The sequence below is a fragment of the Protopterus annectens genome, chromosome 2.part0 (genome assembly GCF_019279795.1).
Source record: "Protopterus annectens isolate FY-2018-M chromosome 2.part0, PAN1.0, whole genome shotgun sequence".
NCBI lineage: Eukaryota > Metazoa > Chordata > Ceratodontiformes > Protopteridae > Protopterus > Protopterus annectens.
In genome coordinates this window covers 1,352,671,971-1,352,692,632 of record NC_056728.1, presented here as the reverse complement: position 1 = coordinate 1,352,692,632, position 20,662 = coordinate 1,352,671,971, and positions in this window count along the sequence as shown.

Here is a 20,662-nt window from a genome sequence, read left to right as displayed (position 1 = left end):
CATTTCTGTATGCACCGGCAGTATATGAAGGAGAAGGTGTGGACCGCCATATTGTTGTAGAACCTGAATTAAAGGATGACCCCAAGTGTTTGAACCACAATTTCAAGGTAATGTGTAACCCCCAGATGAATATTACATTAGAGGGGCATTTGTTTTACACAAGAGATCAGAAACCAGGGGAAACATTTGCAGCTTATATAATTGACTTGAGAAACAGAGCTAAAATGTGTTCAGTTTGGCGATTTAAAAGATGAGCTGATAAAGGACAGGCTTGTATGTGGTATTAACAGTGCTGCTGTGAGAAAGATTTTACTTCATGACAGTGATTTAACATTGAGCAATGCCATAGAGATTTGTGAAATCCATGAGGTGACAGAAAAACACCCAAGTATACTTGCGAGTGACAAGAGCATGGTTTCAGTTGGCTCTAGAGCACATGCAAATAGTATGCAACACATGGCAAACAAGAGCAGGCCTAAGCACATGGCAGCTACAGGGTTTCCAAAGAGGGCACAAGGTTTTCTATAAAATTCCAAGAAAAGTACCATCTCAGTGCAATATAAGCATGAATCAGCAAAACCCAAATCTAGCTTTATTGTCAGCTGTCACAACTGTAGTGCGAATCATGGGTCTAAAAGAGAGAAATGCTTAGCATTTGGTCAGCAATGTCACAACTGTAAAAAAATGGAACAATTTTCAAAAATTTTGCAAATCAAGTAAACCTCACACAGTTGTAAAGAAAGGTCGCACAAAAAAGAAGTTCAGCCGAAGCAGTCAGCTTTCTATGTAGAGGGTGTATTAGTGCTTGGTGAAAGAGTTGATGCAGTAAACTTATTAACAAGAAGTGAAGTGTTTTATACTGTCCAGATTAATGGAAGATCCACAGAGCTCAAAACAGACACTGGTTCAAAGTGTAATGGTATATCAGCAGACACATTTGCTAGAGTGAGAACTAACAAACAACTCAATGTAATCAGTAGTGTGAGACTTGTTGCTTATGGAGGTGAAGAAATTCAAACAGAAGGTTCAGTGATACTTTCATGTTATTTGGCCGAGAACTGTTATAGCTTGTTATTCTATATAGTCTGAAGACTATTGCAATCTTTACTAGTTCTCAAAGATAGTTTAAGAATGAATCTGCTGCCTTTTGCTAAAGAAGTTCATCACATAAGTGCATTTCCGAGTTCTAATTTTTCAGAAGCCATTTTTTCAGAGTATGCTGATGTTTTCAATGACAAGTTAGGCAAACTTCCAGTTGTGTATTCCATGAAGTTAGACCCAGAGGTCACTCCAGTAGTTAGTCCAGCAAGAAGAGTTCCGATAGCTATGTGAGATAAAGTTAAGGCTCAGTTGTATAAAATGGTGCACCAAGGTGTGATTTGTCCATTCACAGAACCAGCTGAATGGGTGTCATCCATGGTAGCTGCTCACAAAAAAGGCTCAAATGAAATCAAAATATGCATTGACCCAAGAGATTTGAACAAAGCATTAAAAAGACCATATCATCCAATGCACACAGTCTAAGAGGTTGCAGTTCTAATACCAAATGCCACTGTATTTTCTGTTTTGGATGCAAAGAGTTTGTTTTGGCAAGTGACGCTGGATTGCAAATCCTCATTTCTAACTACTTTTGGTACTCTGTTTGGAAGATACAGATTCCTTAGGATGCCATTTGGAATAAATTCTGCAAGTTAAGTTCTTCAGCGTGCAATGAAACATTTTTGTTGGGTTATCCTTGCACCATAATTGTAGATGATCTATTGGTTGGAGGCAATGGCGAAGCAGAGCATGACAGAAACCTCAAGAAAGTTATAGACAGAGCACATGAAGTAAATTTGAAGCTCAGTCCTCTGAAGTGCAAATTCAGACTTCCAGAAGTTATGTATATAGGTCATTTGTTTATGAGTAAAGGCTTGAGACCAGACCCAACCAAACAAGCAGTTATTCTTGAAATGTCAGCACCAGATAATGTACAAGCTTTACAGCATTTCCTGGGCATAGTCAACTATTTAGGCAAATTTGACAGAAACTTTAAGAGAGCTCATATGCAAAAATGTTGCATGGTCATGGTTGGAACAGCAACAGAAGGCATTTGAAGACCTCAAGCAGAAAATTGCCACCTCACCTACATTAAGATACTATGACATAAATAAACCAGTTACTCTTTCTTGTGATGCTTCGAAATTTGGTCTACACACAGTTATACTTCAAGAGGGCAGACCAGTAGCCTATGCATCTAGAATACTAACCCAAACTGAGAAGCAGTATGCTCAAATTGAGAAGGAACTTTTGACAATAGTATTTGCATGTTCCAAGTTTCATGATTATCTTTATGGTCGAGCTATTCAGATTGAAACTGATCATCACCCTCTAGTTATTATTTTAAAGAAGCCTATGCATTCCACTCCAGTGAAATTACAAAGAATGATGCTCAAATTGCAAAAGTGCAATTTTAAAATGGTCTACATTAAAGGCAAATTGATCTATCTGCAATTGATCTATCTGGCTGATACCTTATCCAGATCACCCTGAATTACAACAGTACAGCTTAATGCAGAGACTTTTGACTTTGATGTGAAGTCAGTGCATAATTTGTCTACCACTAGACTTGATGAGTTAAGAGATCACACTCAGACTGATCCAATTTTGCAGAATCTCAGTCACTATATTAATGTTGGATGGCTGTCAAAGCAATCTAGTGTATCACCTGAAGTGCAAACATATTTCCCTTACAGAGATTAATTGTTGATGGAAGATGGCATTATTTTCAAAGTTCCTAAAATTGTTGCTCCTGCTTCCTTACAACAAGGATATATCCAGATTTTGTACTGTAGTCACCCAGGGTCCATATCCACTAAGAGAAGAACAAGAGAATTAGTGTTTTGGCCTTCATTACCAAAAGGCATTGATAGAGTTCTTTCTTCTTGTTAAGTATGCAATAGTACTAGATCGCATTTGCAAAGAGAACCACTTCAGCTAAGTCCAGTTCCTGAATTACCTTGGTCTACTGTAGCAACTGATATCTTTGAGTGGAACAATCAATACTACTTAGTTCTGGTAGACTCTTATTCAAATTGGTTTCAGATTGATCTACTACCTAACCTAACCTGAACTGCTGTTATTACTAAGTTGAAATGTCATTACTCAGTTTGTGGTAGTCCACACAAACTTTTTTCTGACAATGGCACTCAATTTACTAGCCAGTTTTTTCAGAAATTTGCAAAAGAACGGGACTTTGTACATGTCACTAGTAGCCCAGAATATCCTCAGCCCAATGGTCTAGCTGAACCTGCAGTGCAGAGTGCAAAGCAGTTACTTGAAAGATCAAAGTGTGACAATACTGATGTATTCTTGAATTTGCTTAATCTCAGAAACATACCCCGTGATGATATTCTCAGCTCACCTGCTCAAAGACTACTTTCCAGGCAAACTACGCTACCTATTTCTTCAAGTTTGTTGCAGTGTAAATCTAAGAAAACTAAAACCATCAAGTCTCAATTGTTTAATAAGTATAATATCCACAAATCTAGTTACGATAGATCAAGTGATTACTTCGTCCATTGAGGGAAGGAGAGACGGTATGAACCCAGACAACAAAAGGTTTTGATTGAATAGGGCAGATTACAGGCATCTGTACTGAGCTGAGATCTTACTTGGTAAATGTTGAGGATGTGGAGTATAGAAGGAATTGCAGACATATTATTCCTGTACCAGAATCATCATCATCATTGCAATAATAACATTGTTTCTGTGATGCGGACTCTAAATCGAAGCGTGAGTCAGACACTGTTTCCATACCAGAATGTATTCAAAATTCTGACTCCATTCCAGAAAGTGATTCGAACATTCCACAGGTCAACCATTATACAGAAACTGTTCCAGTTACTAAATCTAATTCCCAGTTTTATGTAACACAATATGGGCGAGTATCTAAGCCTAGAGTGAAATACTCCTCAACGTGGACTTGATTGCACATACATGTGCATTTAGTATTGTATTATGTATGACTAAGGGTTACCTATGATTTCTGCATGCCAAATAGTCTCATAACAATTGCATGATCTACTTCTCAAAGATGGAGGATGTAGATCAGAGTGTAAAGTGTGTGCTACATCCTTAAGAAGCATGTGGGTATGTACGTGCACATATAAATTGCAGACACATGCAATCCCTAGCACCATCTTGAAGGAGCAGCCCGAGAGTGAGCCTGCATGATCACAGTTGTTAGTTTGTATAGAAGTTACTTAAGTTAGAATCAGTAAGTCTTTATAGTGATGTGTTTGTATTAAATAAAACTGCTTGAACAGAACCCACGAATGTCCTACTCATGAAAGCAACAGTCATCATATCAGTTTGGCAGTTATCCAGGATCTAAGCTGTTTATGTCAAAAGATTATTATTTTATTTTGTAATGACTGAATTTCTTTCTGAATAAAATTCTACTTCCTCTTGAAGATGGTCTCTGAACTTTTGTTCATGCAGTCCATTTGTCTCTCAGTCTTAATTATAGGACCCCAAAGAGGAGGGGGGTGCATGAATCATGCACTAACTATTCACTGCCACTAAGGAGTCTAGCTGCAATTGCATTAGTATCAGAAGGTAGATCAGTTATTCACTTGTTTTGCCCTAGGCAAGAGGTCTTAGCACTTAAGCAGTTAATATCCATCTGGATTGACAAATGTAACGTTTCCAGGTACTATAAAGTTAGCTAGGCTGGATTAACAAATGTAACGTTTCCAGGTACTATAAAGTTAGCTAGGTCTTTTTTTTTACCATAGTGTCAAGGCATATCAGCCATTAGACATAGCTTCAGGATGTGTCCACAGCAGATAACAGAATCAAGACAAGCTAGTAGCTTGTGCACCTTTACCAAGTACTATAGTCTGACCTCAGGTCCATTGGACCATCATTCTTAATCACTATTTTTTAGGACTTTCAAACCTAAAGTTTTCTTTCTTCCTTCCGGACACTTACCACCTCCACCACAACTACTTTTTTTTTTTTTTTTAGCATCTGCTTAAAATTCTATCCAAGTGTTGCGTCTAATGTAGAAGACCACCTCAAAGTAAGATGTAAGCATTATGTGACAGTCACCATGTTCATTGTTTTTTGAGATAGCTGTTTGCAGCGATTGTCTTATTCCCATAGTCTGATTCATTGTATATGATGCCCCAGCTGCTACCATTGTGGCAACAAGATGTCCTGAAAATACATTTTAGGCTTTTAATTGTATAATCTTGTCAGGATATATGACTTCATGCAGGCATAGCTCCTCCACTACTGCCTAAAATGGATATTGTGAGGTCCTTTTGCCATCTGCCTGTGGCAAAGGGATGGCATTCATGGTACAAAGAGAACATGTGCAAGCCTTAGTGTGAAAGCTGAAGAGTTTTAGTAATATTCACAGGAGAAACTGTACCCAAGTTTTGTATTCAGCAGTCATAACCTTCAAAAAGACCAGAAGGCATATTAAATACTCACATAGCTGTTTTTTCATACTTCTGTTTCATCCTGCCCTGTGTCAAGAGTCTGTCAACGCCATGCAGACTGTCTTCACAGATTATTAAGCTCATTACTAGTCAGTGGATTTCCCTCAACATGAAACAGGAAGTTATACATGATCTGTCTCTCTAAAATGAGTAACCCTTTGACTTTTAATGACCTCCTAAGGAGCTCAGTCAGTTCCCAGACTGGAATAACTGAGGGGAATGGCACATAAGTCATTTGTCAGATAATAGGACCAGACAAGCCTATACTTCACTGGGAACAGTTCTAATATTTCTATTAAACCCATTAACATATGAAGATCAATGGTTATGAATACGTCTTCATCATAAAGAGGGAAGTAACATCTCTGCTATCTCGTGACTGACACAGGAAAGCATGCAACACATTAATTACAATAATCCTACTCAACAAAACTTTGTAATTGCTGTTTTACTTTATATAAATAAACATCACTTGCTGTGATCTGTTCACCTAATTGCCCAAGCAGCTGATAATAAGAACACATCCATTATGCAGTTCCTTATTGCTGCCTTTTTCAAAGATAGGATCCAAACACTTGCTGTCTTACGTATGTAAGCCATGACTCTCACAGCAGCTATCAGGTACTAATGAAAATGGCATGAAGTCAGTGTTGGGCATTTTTAAATGTACAGACCATCAACTACTATTCCAGGTCCCTTACTAGGAAGTCAGGATCAGAGCTCATCATCTGCAAACAGTCTAAACCCCTGGTGCAGAACCAAAAGACAGTCATGAGGAATAATGTCCCCCAGCCCCATTACGTGGAATGGACAAACAACACTTATAATTCACACTTCAAAATAAAAGTTCATTGTGCTTACATTCATTCTGAGTCTTTAGACAGCTTTGTGAAATAGAAATCAGCATGACAGCACACAGGGTCAAAAAAAATATATAGTAAAACATAATAGGTTATTATTCTCCAGTGGCAGCTGGTGACATGGACAGGAGTGAATCACTGCCTACAGTGATTCTGTAAATGCTTTACTTTCAAAATCAATTTCTATTTTCTTGAGCTTTTTTATGTTTTTAGCCATGTAGCTTGTTCCTTGACTCAGCTAGCATTCACTTAATTGTTATAATAAAACATGTCATAGAGAAGGCATGTCCCTGAAATATTAATCTTCTAGGGACAACATGTATGCTCTTGTGTATATATCATGATAGGATATGAAGATAGTTTGCTAGTAAGATAATTGACATGAAAGTTTTTTCATGAAGGCAGACTACATAACCTGAATTTATATTCCTGAAATATAAAAAGTTGTAGGTGCTTTAGTAATGATCTGCAAAGCCAAAATGGATAAGGTTTTTATCTGAATTCACTGGTTTGCACACCAATGAGCATGGTTTAAAATTAAAAGGAAAACTCTACCTTATGAGAGAAGCTAAGAGTACCCTCATAATAGGGAATAAAAGATATGGTGAGACCGTAGTTTCTGTCTGGAACTTTCTTTGCAAAGAAATATAAAAAATATAGTAATATGGATGAATTTAGGGTAGTGTTACATAAACATATGGAGGAACAAATTACATGAATGGGATTAACAACAGAACATTCCTCAGGATTCAGCAAGCTCTGCACAGTGTGCAGGAATAGTGCAAGAGCTGCTGGAGGCAATATGGCCACCGAGAGATCCAGGAACAAGCGCCCGGGACTTGCACGAGCGATCCTGCACTATTACTGCACGGACACAGCTGCAGTATGCTAATTACCCCATTTGCAGGTGAAAACCATGCAAATGAGGTGAATTATCGATCCAGGAAGCTGGCAACTGGCAGCCGTCCATGCAGGAGTAGTGTAACCTACAGAAATGTATTCGGCTAGTAACCGAGTACATTTCTGCAAACTACAAAACAGAGCCATGACAGCTCCAAATAAAGGGTGTATATAATGTGGAAGGCATGCCAATGGCCAAATATATGGCCATTGGCATGGAAAACAGGTTCAAAATAACAAAAAGAAAACTTATTTTTTTGGCCAATTTTGGCCGTTTAAGTGTAGGGCAGCGGAGTGCAAACAGGGTCGGCCCGAAAATAAAAATAAAACCTTGAAAAAAAGCTTTTTAGGCAAAATCACAATTTTGCCATTATAGTCAATGTCCGGCAGAAGACAACAAGGCTACTGAACAGTGGTTGCTAAGGGGGAAGGCTCAGTGTCGGACTTGTAACTAGGCATTAGCAGTCAATTCTACGCAAATGAGGGGAATGATACTGAATTACAGATTTCCCCTCATTGTTAGCCAGCACCCAACTGTGTAGGTGCAGGAAAACCATGGTGCAAGCCTAAGAGTTAGCTAATATCATAGAGGGGTGTGCTAGGCATACTGTAAGCTTATTGGAGCTTTGTGGCTCAGGTTTGCCATTAGCTTAGCAGAGCTAAGGAAGGGGGTGTCTGAAGCTGCCTAGCAGTTTTTACATTGCCTAAACGGTTGCACGAGCCACACACTGGGTTTTAAACAAAAAAAAAAAATTAAACCAGGAAATAGCAGTTCCATTCACATCTGACCACTGGGCTTAAACAGGAAGGCAATGGGAAGGGAAAACAGCAGTAGGAAGGTAATCAAGGAGAACTAGCATAGCTGGCAGGTGAAATGTATCAGAATCAGCCAAGTACACAGGCAGCAGCCCAGCCCAGCACACTACTATAAAGTATGCAAACACCTTTCCCTCTTGTTTATTCCCACAGTCTCTACACCACCGGTGCCTGCCCCAGTAGGCAGAAGGAGGCATGCCCAGGCCTTGGCAAAGAGGCAACACATAGCACATACACTGACACGGTAGGAACCCAGGGAATGACAGCTCTCTCTGACTCACACATACAGTAAAAGGGATGCCAAAGATGACACTACCTGTGCTTAACCATGTATAGGGAGTGTACTATGTGCATCCAACATAGTCAGCTCTCCAGCAATACTGGCACACCCACAAGGTAAGTCACACTCACTATCAATTGCTGAATGTAGTAGTATGTTCTGCTACCTGTATCTATGATATGGATGTGAGCATGTTAGGGAATCGGGAGGCTGAATGGGATGGCAGAAGATAGTAGACACCTATATCGGCAGCATGAAATCCTTAACAAATACTGATGTCAGCATAGCAGGCAGTATTAGACAAGGTGACAAAACCCACTGCAGGACATGTGGTGGGCCAAACATGTGCCCATAGGACACACACATACATGTCATTGAGGCTCACATACCCAACAACAGTCTCAGCCAGCAGGACAGGTGTAGACAAACACAGAGAAAGGCTGTGCTAAGGCCTCTGATTGATGGCTATGGAGAACAGGCCCCCCTCCAGACCTACACAGACAGACTACAACAGGTCAGGCAGTGGGATGTTAGTTCTGAAGGGTAAGAAGTCTGAAACTGAAATGTAGGTCAATAAAAACTAATAACTGTAGTACACTGATATGCCTCTAGTCTGCATGATAGGTCAGAATATAGAATGAAATGGAGTACTTGAAATACTAGCACAGTCATAGCAAATGTTTACAGTTGTTAGGTGCCCCCCCCCCCCCACAATCCTTTGTAGAACTGTAGTAACATGTACGTGCAGGTATAATAACAGTGGAACACAGATTACCTGAGCTGGCCAAAGTAGCAGGATAGATTGTAGCACGTGTACAATATGCAGGGCTCTGTGTGTTAGGTTGTTGTGTGTTGTATATTGTGTGAAAGTGGTCAGCGTGTAGGCATGGAGGGTTGTGTCCCAGTAGCCAATGGCCAGTACTGTTGATGACAGGGCCAATTTCTCACAACTGCAGTGCAAACACAATGCATCCCAGCAAGACACAATCCAGCAGTAATCCATACTAATTGTTCAGATGTAATATCTGTCACCATCTGAAAGATGACAAGTCATGAATGTAGGCCCAGACATACAAGCAGTACACAGGTGGAAGTACCCTAGCCAGAGAGTGTATAAAATATTACTGTCAAATGGACACATCTTTGGAATTATACATACAGGTTAGCAGCACATTAGTTGGCTGTGTAGTATGGAATACTGATGTAGTCTAGCCAAACAACAGCAGGCCACAAAAGGCACAGGTATGAAGTACTGAGAAACTGGTGATGTCCCTGCACAAGCCAGCATAAGTGGAATGCTCCATGTATATCTGTGAGTCAACTGCAAGTAGCTTCCATGGCACACATGCACCCAGCTCACCTCCACCATCAGCCACAGGTATCTCAGAGGTCTTATCCTTTCTGCTGGGAATGAGTACAATATGACCCCCACCTCTGTATGGGAATAGCCACAGAATGCAACATGCTGAAGAGGTGTCCCATGCAGATGTGTACCTAGCTGTAAGCAGCACCCTGCCAGCATCCACACCAATGGATCAATAAGGACAGAAACTATTGACATTAATACCTTGCACACCTACCCTGTCACCCCAGGGGAATATAGTGGCTTGCAGCCTGGGACTGTAGGAATGACACAATGCACCGGCCTGCTTCAGATGGCCTGCATCACTACCAAATGCCCTACAGTCCTCTGTCAAAGGCCTGTGTCTCACCCATACTGCCAATGTATGTTATCTCATGGACTCCCAAATAACAACATAATACAGTCCACAGAACACAAATGCAAGGCCATGTCAACAAATCCCAGTAGCATGTCCACCATGTCCTTCTGCATGAACTGCAAACCAACCCCTAAATACTGCTGGGATGAAGTGATAACTATAAGGATACTTATCAGATAATATTTGAATAATGTTCAGAATAGGATAGAATAAAAGAGGGGGTGGTAGAAGCATGAAAGCCACGGAATGTGTGAAGTCTGAAACTCAGATGTGTGCACATACTATCCCTGCCTGCAAACATTGAAATGGGTGGCTACAAACCTGCTCAATAACAACAATGTGAAGGGGTAATGACCAGAAATATAAGCCCTGCCTCTGGGTAACCTGTGTGAATCTGTACAGCTGTGAGGTATGACCACAGCAGGATATGGCCATACTGTCATGTCGATGGATGTAAAAGCATGGGATCCTCAGCCACCACAGTACCAAGGTCCTGGACCATTTACACAGAACCATCAGCAAGTGTCTGCAGCTCCCCCTCCAGAATGGCATGATTGTGCAAGAATATGTAGACTGCAGACCATAATACTGGACACAGCTTCATTCATCTTGTGTTCCCCAGGAAATTACTGCAAGTAAATATGTATACCTGTCAGTAGTTGATGACATAAAACAGTATATATGTCTGAATATCTCTGCTAACATCAAAACCATGTAGCAGAAGTGGCACGGACACAATTAGTTACAGTATCCCACTATCCTTTGCCCATTGTGACTCCATATTGTCAACCGATCTACAGAGATCCTGCAGAAACAGGTTGCTAGTTGTAGGTGTAGAACACAAATGACTGCACTGGAGCACAACCTACCTGGAATGGATTCACACATCTAGTACAGAAGATCATAATGGGCATGCTCCCACACTTAGAGCAACGAAGCCTATGTCTGACAACAAAATACTGATAGGTCATACTGGGCATGCTCCCACACTTACAGAAATGAAGCCCATGTCTGGCAACAACAGTGGGCTATACATATCAGTCAGTCGCAGATGTTTGTGCACACACTCCACATTGTACACCAGTCATGCTTTGCACACACATTTTATAGGAATACACACATATATCCAAGGACAACACACTATAATAGGCCAAACATACACATACATAGATGTGTGGAAGAGAGTGACAAACAGTGACAAAGAGCTTCCCATCATGAGGCCTGTCCCACCCAGCAAACATCCAGTAGACCAATACCACATGATGTGCAAATGCCTATTACTGTAGACATGTGCTTCTGGTATCCCTCAGCACTATAGTGTCTGTGGTGCTAGTGATAACTGTGTAACATGACTGTACCAGTAATTATTCATCTAGAAGTTGTATACATGTTCCTGTTAAATGTAAACCTGTGTGTGACCGAGTGTTGTGTGTGTGCTTCCAGATGAATAGTTTATGACCCATTCACACACACACTGCACTTCCCATTGCCCTACTTTGGCAAGTCTGCTCATGTCATTCACCAGGAAATACCCCTTTGGGGAAAGACTAGCCCTATAAACTCTGCGGCATGTGCTATAACTGCGTAATGCTATAGTGCGGTGTACTACTTAGGTAGGAGTTCTAATCACTGACATAGTAACTGTGTGTGTGTGTGTGTGTGTGTGTGTGTGTGTGTGTGTGTGTGTGTGTGTGTGTGTGTGTGTGTGTGTGTGTAGAAATCAATGCTTTTGAGGCCAGTCACTACACTCTCCATTGTCCTACCTTGGAAAGCCTGCTGATGTTGTTCACCTTGAAATACACCTTTGGGGAAAAACTCACCCTATAACCTCCATGGCATATGCTATAACTGAGTAATGCTATTGTGTGATGTGCTAGTTAGGTAAGCATTCTAATCCTAAGCATGGCAACTGTGAGACTGTGTGTGTGTGTAGGGATCAATGTTTCTGAGGCCAGTCATTGTCACTAGACTGTCCATTACCCTACTTTGGCAAGCCTGCTGATGTCATTCCCCTTGAAATACACCTTTGGTGACAGACTAGCACTATAAGATTCATGGTGCATGCTATAACTGTGTAATGCTATAGTGTGATGTACTAATAAGGTAGGAGTTCTAATCCCAGACATAGTAACTGTGAGACTGTGTGTGTGTAGTGATCAATGCTTTTGAGGCCTGTCACAGTTACTACACTGTCCCTTGCTCTACTTTGGCAAGCCTGCTGGTGTCATTCACCTTGAAATACAACTTTGGGGAAAGACTAGCCCTATAAGCTCCATGGCGCAGGAATTCTAATCCTGACCCTGCCAACTGTGATAATGTGTGTAAGTCCCTGAGAGAGTGTGGTTGTATCTTCCTTGACACCTGCTTTTGTGGACAGGTACATGTACTACACTTACCTTAGTCCTCCTATATCACTGTTGCTGATGTCACTCACCTTCAAAGATACCTTTGGACAGATCACCAACATGTAAGCTCTGTAGCGCATGCAATAACTGCATATAAATGTAATAGAGATACATAGCAAGGGAGGGGGTTGAAACCCGTACTAGTTAGTGTGTGATACAAACATGCTTAGCTCTTACTCTCCTACCCCTTCCTTTCTTACTTTGTCTATGTATGTGCCTCTCACTCCATCTCTGGTGGATGTGGAAAAGTACACCTACTTTGCTTAGGCAGCAGCTTGTGTTTTGTAAGTGATGCTCAGGATCAGCTGATGGCCTGTGCATGAATTGCAGTCCCTCACTAGATGACTGCATGTGGAACAGCTGTGGTAACATTCCCATAGCCAATTGCATGGAAACACACTCCTATAACTAGGAACATCATGTGGGTGTTGGCACCTTTCATTCACTGTGAGCAGGACTTCATGTCGGTGTTTGGCAAACAGCATCACAGAGGATAGTAGGATATACGTCTTACAACATACACTGTGGAGACAGGCCAACAAACAGGAGGGGGATGTTCCAGACATGAGGACAGAATGTAAGTCTTGCTCTTCTACATTTGAAGTAATGTTGGTTTAACAGGGTTTGTGTGGATATGGCTGGTCTACATCATTTAATATCTGTCAGGACAGTGTTATGTGGTTGAGGAAATTCACACCTGTAGGACTATCTGCAGACTGGCCAGTGTTTGGAGTCTTACATGTTTTGTGTTACTCACACATGTCCTATCTTTAGAAATGCAGTAGCATACTCTGAGGATTGCAGTCAGTACATGGTGACAGCCATGTGAGTTACTGACTTCATATTCCTCAGAAGACATATGTCACAACAAACCCTGTTACACCAGTAAATGTATGAGCTTATCACAGCAACATGTCAATATTGGCCGTTTGTGCCTCCAGCCACAACTCTTTCAACCTTTGTACATATGACATGCAGTAAGAGGGGCATATGTTCAGTACATCATTATTTACTGACATCCTACCTGATAAGCTAGTGAGATATCAGACTGCTAGACATTTCATGTATAGCAGGCCTTATATTTGAGGACAAAACCTGGACATTCTGTTGTAGTGTGTACAGTAGTGAGGTCTGTGTACTTATGGTGATTGTCAACCGATTGTGTATTGTGAATATGTACCTTGGCCTGTGTACAGCCTGTGGTAGATGTCACTGTTCTTGGTCCAGTTATATCTGATGTTGCATGCTGCTCCAGTGTATGGTACCCTATCGGCGTACATGTTTGTAGGGCCAGACCAACATATGCCCTGTACCGCAGTCAGGCATCAGAATACACTGTGTATTGGCCCAGTATATATAGGGTTAATGTGTGAGTGGCACATATGAGGATGGTGTTGATCACACAGTCTATATACTGTAATATTAAGCATGCTTACCATATGTGACTGTGGCTGTGTTCAGATTGGTTGTGGGTATGCACTTTCACACAGGTGTCTGTTACTCCATGCTGTTACATGCCTGTAGAGCCTGCTATATTTGCAGGTACATGTGTATTCCCCCATAAGAAATGTATGCCAGTGTTGTGGCAGTCTGCCTGTAGTTTGTGCAGTGCTTTGTGACATGTCTAGCAGCTCAGTGTACTTACTCAGTGTGATTTTATGTATTTGTCAGATGTACTCTTGCCGGGTCACCATAACTGTTGTGTATTTCTGACAAAGTACTGGGATACTGTACAGATGTATGTCACTAACTAATGGGTTGTATGTGGGCTTGTGACCTCTGTTCCTCCAGTTATGTGACAGGACAGGCAGGAGTGTGTGAATGCATAAACTGTGCGAGCTTATCTATTCCAGTATTTTTGTGATATTCCCATTTACATGGCTGTAAACATCCACATTGTCAGGCTTGGCCATGCACTAAGGGGTTCTGTGTATAACATTGGACTGACCAGAGTGTGTCAGACTGTCGACATTTATTGGTCATATTTCTGCTGTATTCCACAGGATCATTACTGTGATATCTGAGGTACTGCACTAAGATGATCTTATGATGTCTGTCAGTAACTGATGGTGTACATGTCAATATCAGATATGACTTCACACACATTTCTGTTAAGGCAACCTCTGTTACAGTAGCAACAGTCTACATTTATACCTGCAATACTTACATGACATCCCCTTGCACTAAGAGGTTGTGACTATAGGTGCTGAGGTATGACTCCACTACATGTTATGGACATATGTTATACATATATGTATCTATATATATATATATACATACATATATATATATATATATATACATACATATATATAAATATATATATATATATATATATATATATATATATATATATATATATATACATATATATATACATATATACATATATATATATATATATATATATATATATATATATATATATATATATATATATACATACATACATATATGATACATACACATATATCTATATACATATATATATCTATATATATATATATATATATATATATAGATAGATATACACAGATAGATCTATATATGACCATATATAACGCGATATACAGATGTATATAAATACATATACATAAATATATATGTGTATGTACATGTACACATCTACATATTTATATATATATATATATATATATATATATATATATATATATATATATATATATATATATATATAATCTCCATATCCCTAAGTGTAAACATGACTGTTGTATATAGCTTCCCAGATGTATCACACCGTATTTATCTGTGTGTATATTTAGATATAACATACATGATTCAACAGTAATATCACTAACAAGTACTACACAATTGTAGAAGTTATAGCAGTTGTTCTATACTGTTCAATATGTGTACTGACAGATAAAACAACTGTCTTCACAGCTGTAATGGCTTAGTGATTAACTGCTATGTCTATATTGTACAGGATCCTGGGTTCAAGTCCTGCAAGGGCTGTTTATTTTGTTGCTGGGCAGAACAAGGGCTGTTGCATACAGAGTGGTTAAGGCAGTTTTGAGCAGCTTTAAGTGGGTTTGTGTGAGTTTGCATGACAGTAAGCATGGATAATGTACGGTTAAATGCAAAGCCACTTAAACCATGTAGGCTTCGCTTACCAGTGCGCAGATCTGCTTAGCATTTACATTGCAGTAATGCTGAAACCTGCTAAGCATGGCTCAGCCCTGGTAACCAGTGCTCACATTCCGGTTTGATAAAATAGCAGGGTAATGACATCTTTAATAAGTGTATTTAATTCCATGTACATAACATGTGTCTATGTGCTGTCATTCCACTATCAAGGGTTGTGAGTCTACTGTCTGTGACACCTGGGTATATATGGCTTGTATAACACTTTTTCATTTGAATGTGTTTCATACACGGGTAGTATCCCAGGTTATATGCAGTCACACTGGCATGTAGTGTACCATTACGTTACTACTGTTGACAGTGCATTTGCAAGTAAGAGCAGATTACAGACCTGGAACCAAACACCCCTGCAAGCAAAGATGGACTCTGAGCCTTGACTATTGTATTCTTGGTGTGTGAGCTGTGTGTCATTAAGTATTTGCTACTGGATACTGATCTGACATGTGGATAGTAACTGTAGAGTACTGTGTGTATAGGACATGTCATTGAGGGCTGCTGTCATGTAGTAATGGCATACCCATCAGTGTCAGAAATCTGTTAACACAGTCATCCTACTGCATAACCAGTTGGTTAGCTGCTGTCTTTCTGTCCTCTGTACAGATGTGTAGATGTCAGGACTCCATCTTGGCTGCATACAGGCAATCTATGCTTGAGTGACACTGACATGTCTGCCCAGCTGTGTTATGAATGCCACAGCTGGGAGTCTACACCCTGTACACACCACATGCCATGGATACCTCAACTGCACTACCACAGTCAACAGAACATGCTTGGTTACAGGTCTCCAAGACAGACACTGACCATGTTATGTAATACATGTTGCATACATATCAACTGGAGCACTTCACTGGCCCTCTGCAAGAGGCAACCAGATGATTGGATTTTGCATGTAACTCACCCTGAGGATTTACCTGTGGTATCTGTTGATAGATGACCTGCTGGCACATGCAGGTGGCATACCACTGTATACACATCCCTTACACTTCCCATCTCTCCATCGACAATAGCCTGGTACACACCTATGAACACCTGCACCAATGGACCGCAGTACTGACAAATGTGTATGTGTGCATTACTGAGAATAACAGTGTCTGTGTATTTGTAGACCTGTAGTTGATAATACCCTGAGGCCCTTCACACCCACCTCACCCCCCATAGTCATAGTTAGATGTGGCTGCTGCTGTACCGGACATTACATATACCTTGTTACAATCTTCACCCTAAGGGCTACCTGGGGCTTGCAGTACCAGCACAACACTGTTGTACAAATGGGTTGATAGGCATGGGATACCCTCTGAGTTCTGGCAAGTGTGTGTATGTGTGCATGTGTGTATATTTGTAGGATACATCATTCTGAGGCAGCATTCTCCTAATACAATATGCCTTGCCACACAGTATTAGGGATAGTGATGTCATCACTCTACTATCCCTGTGGCATGTGCATAAGATGCATATCCCTGTAGTAGCACTCTTGGGATAGACAAGGGGTTGTATTGCAGTCCTGGTCAATGTGTGATAGTGAGTATGTCAGAGTATTATCATGGGTTTCAGTGCATATAATATCCACTGTGGAGTGTGGGTGCTGGGTATACTGTCTTTACACCATGTACCCCCCCAGCACATGTCCCATGCTACACTGTATGGGGCCACTGTCACCATCAGCCATACAGGTAACTGATAACACTGTCCAGCACAGTTATGCATGTGCTGTGTGCAACTTATCTGTAACAGAATAGATACACTAACAAGGCAGTTAGCACTGATAACCCCAGGTCTCTCAGATGTGTGCATGAATGTTATGTGTTTGTCAGTGTGTATATGACAGTATGTCACACTATGTATTGTCCATCAACAATCAGTACATCCCCCATTAACATATTGTACAGGCCTGGGGATGTTCTTCATGTAACCTGGAACACACCTCATCCTAAAAGCTGCTTGGTGTGTGCAATTAAGGCCACACACATCAGTAGCACTACATACCTAGGTAGGGGTTCTAGTCCCAGTTTTGCCAAGTAAGAGTGTGTGTGTATGTGAAGGAATCTACTTCCATTTGCGGAATATACATGTCCCAGGAGGTCATCTGTCTGAGGACTGCTTGGCAACTGATAACAATTTACAGGTATCATCCTGTGGAAATACATTCCATCACAACTAGTGGCAGATGTGTAAATGCCCTCTTCCCCACTGTATAGGTGTACAGTGATACTGGGGTTGGTATATATATATATATATATATATATATATATATATATATATATATATATATATATATATATAGCTGGGTGTGTCTCTTGTGGACACAGCCACTATCATTGCATCATTGCAGTTACTGTTGAATATATACTCCCACTTAGCTGGCTGTAATAATGTACAGTTTATGTTAACAGGTTAAGTAGTTGTCTATCACACTATCTGCAGTTCTACAGCACCTCACACCCTCTAACGGGTAGGGCTGTATCACCCACACCAGCAGCACACCTATGTTTACTGAGTTGAGGATTGCACTACATTGGGGAAGGGGACATACACCCTGCAAGTACCATCATCAATGACTTTAAACTAGCAGACTGCTTATTTCTCATTATGTTGTTGTGCCTATTCTGTCTTCCTGGAATTACATAGGCTAAAATGGGTTCCTTGCACAGGTACATACATCCTTGTGTATAGTATTCTGTGTGTATTGCAACAACACCAAAGCCTCTGTGTGTGTTATACACAAACATGTGGTGTGTACCACCCAGTACACTTACCATTGTCCACTGCAGAAAAGCTGCTGAGATCAGCCACCATCCACTCACCTGTATACACCCCCCAGACCTATCAGCCATGTGGCACATACAGTAACGGTTATACAGACCTGTGATGTGTTCAGCTGTACCCAGGATATGGCACAGCCAAGGTGTCACCACCGTGCCATACCCCTTGTGGGATACAACAGCAGACTATCATCCTGCTGACACATGGACACCTACACCACAAATGGAATACATTATGGAGACCAAAGTCACTCAGTGTTAATAACAGCTATAATGCATCATGGCTGGACAGCTACAATTCCTGACATGTAAGCATTAAACTTTACTGCTGACAGCATGTTACACAGCATTACATTGGTACACCGTAGTACAGTCACCCTGTGCATCAGAACCATATTAGCCTGTCCATGCATCAATGTTATGGATGACAGGGATTTGGCACAGGTATCATCATATACACAGGGTGTGTTGTTGGTTTGCCAGACATCTAGGCTGAGCCATACATTTGAACCCATGTGTGTGAGTGAGGCAGTTTAATTATTAATTGGTCTGTTGTGATGTGGTGTGTGTAGGTATGGGGTTGCCCTAGCTGTGTTGGTGATGTGTGTGTTTCTGTGTATGCATACACACAGTTCTGCCATGTGGCTGCCCTATACAGGGGTTTGTTGGACAGCTGCAAACTGAACCTGGCAGGGTGTGCAGTTCACCATCTCCAGCCATGGACATGGGAACTGTGCCTGCCAGGGGTTCCACAGGCACCACCAGGTACAAGCCACAATATGGTACTCTCCCCTGATGATGACATATGTCCACAGGATCCAGGTCCCTCTTGGACCAGCCAGGGCCATGTGGCATGCTGTGGTGTGGTATGGACAACACCCCCCTACAGTGCTAGGGCTGGTACTGCCACTACGGGAGTGGGCCTGTATTCTGGCACGTCCACATCAACCTCCAGCTGTTGGTGCTGCTTGCCTATGTCCACGTGGCCATCACACCACTCCCACCATATGCTTGAGCACAGAAATTCCACAGTCGAGGATTCCCACCATCTCACCTTACCATCTATCCATGACCTCTGCAAAATAACAGAGGGCACATACAAGATCACGGATGCTGTCAGTAACAGCTGAATGAGTAGCCCTCTGTAGCCACAGAGCCTGTCTGGTGTACTGTTACATACATGCTGACACCTCCATGATGGCCTGAAACATGCATCTTGTAGCACCAGATGTGGCACTTCTGCCAGGGGCATGATGACCAGAAGCACTTCGATGAGCACCCCTGTGGTATCCTGCCAGACATCCGACTATAGCTGCTGTGTCCAGACACATGTGCCATAGAAACCACACTGTCCTGTCCCATGCCACCAACTGCCAACTGTCCCTCAGCTATGGCCACTGGTGATGGGGTATATGTAGGCAATATGACTGTGTGCGGAGATGGGGTGGATAATAGTGGGATGTCAAACGATGGCGCAGCTTCAGCCCTTGACAACTCCGCCTGTGCCTCAACACACCTATGATCATTTACAGTATCTGTATGGACACCAACATCAGAGTGACCCTGACCCACCTTTGAGGGGAAAACAAGAAATGCACTTTAAGACCTGTACGTCATTGCTTAACAGTACACACACACACACCCTGACATTCCACCATACTACTTACTTGTCCCTGAGTTTACAGAATGTCCCTAGTTTTTTCTCTTATTTTCCCCATCCTGCATCAGTCTTGAATAATTAGTCAATAATAGCAATCATTAACGTATTATTCTTCTAATTGCTCAGAAAAGTGATCACAAAACATGACCTGTTACTCCATTAACTCTTTAACTTGATTGGAGTCATTTTTTCAGACTCCCTGATGTCATCAAGTATTCACCCTGTTTTTTTGAAGATGTCTTGAGCATGGCCAACATATGTAATGGGCTACTACAGTCAGTCAATAATGTCATGCACTGGAGTTTCATACTTAACTATTGTTATACAGATGCAAGACTTTTTGCTCTATTAACTTTTTATGTCGACTACAGTAATATTTGGAAACACTCTCTGGTGTTGTCTAGTAATTCCCCAATGCATCTTTAGTGCTGCATACTTGAGTATTCTTCCACCTTTCTGCTGATTGCAATTAATAAAGTAACCCTGGTGTCTAGTTTTCCCTCTCAATGCATCTTTCATGCTGCAGACTTTATTATTCTATCAGCTTTCCTGTGATTATATTTCAGAAAAGTATTCCTGGTGTCTAATGTGTCTGTCCATTTCCATC